This window comes from Hemiscyllium ocellatum, chromosome 1 (assembly GCF_020745735.1).
Source record: "Hemiscyllium ocellatum isolate sHemOce1 chromosome 1, sHemOce1.pat.X.cur, whole genome shotgun sequence".
NCBI classification, from domain to species: Eukaryota; Metazoa; Chordata; class Chondrichthyes; order Orectolobiformes; family Hemiscylliidae; genus Hemiscyllium; species Hemiscyllium ocellatum.
In genome coordinates this window covers 153268226-153268985 of record NC_083401.1, presented here as the reverse complement: position 1 = coordinate 153268985, position 760 = coordinate 153268226, and the positions used below count along the sequence as shown (strand labels likewise).

General features: G+C 47.4%; 1 non-coding gene across 1 annotated transcript; it reads left to right on the top strand.

The window, feature by feature from the left end:
* Positions 1–256: 256 nt before the first annotated feature.
* On the top strand, positions 257–389 carry LOC132821028 (U4 spliceosomal RNA). Its single transcript, XR_009645278.1, has one exon. It is a non-coding gene; the product is annotated as a U4 spliceosomal RNA (small nuclear RNA).
* The last annotated feature ends 371 nt before the right edge of the window (positions 390–760 follow it).

Below are 760 nucleotides of genomic sequence, written 5' to 3'. Positions count from 1 at the left end.
AATTTAGTCAATCTGTGTTCAAAAGATTCCACCACTGGGTGTCATGCCTGGTCCATTTTGGTGCGGATGAGATGAAGAGGAGTTATCATAATAGACGTTGGTTGAGAGGTCGGATTGCCTCTCTGGGCTCATGGAAATGATGGGGCCACTTCTGCATTGGGTTTCTTCCCTTCCACAACAGCTTCATGACAACTACCTCAATCCACCCTCGCCGACAAGGCACAGTGGTTAGCACAGCTGCTTCACAACACCAGACAGCTTTCCGCAGTGGCAGTATCATAGCTGATGAGGTTTAACCGAGGCGCGATTATTGCTTATTGAAAACTTTTCCCAATACCCCGAGTTTGTTTCCAGCCTTACATGACTGTCTGTGTAGAGTTTGCACATTCTCCCTGTGTATATGTCGGTTTCTCTGCGTGCTCTAGTTTCCTCCCACAGTCCAAAGATGTGCAGGTTAGGCGGATTGGCCATGCTAAATTGCCCATAGTGTACAATGATTTGTAGGTTTGGTGGATTAGCCATGGGAAATGCAGGGTTACAGGGATAGAATAGGAGTATGGGATGTTCTTCAGAGGGCCGGTATGGATTTGATGGGCTGAATAGCCTGCTTCCACACTGTGGTAATGCTACAATTACCTCTTTCAAACTGTCCCCACTGCTCCACCACCTCCATAAACATTGTCTCCAACCTTACCCAACTTCAAATCATTTCCACCATCCACCAACTATAACCTCCTCCAACACGCTCCCCTTATCACCC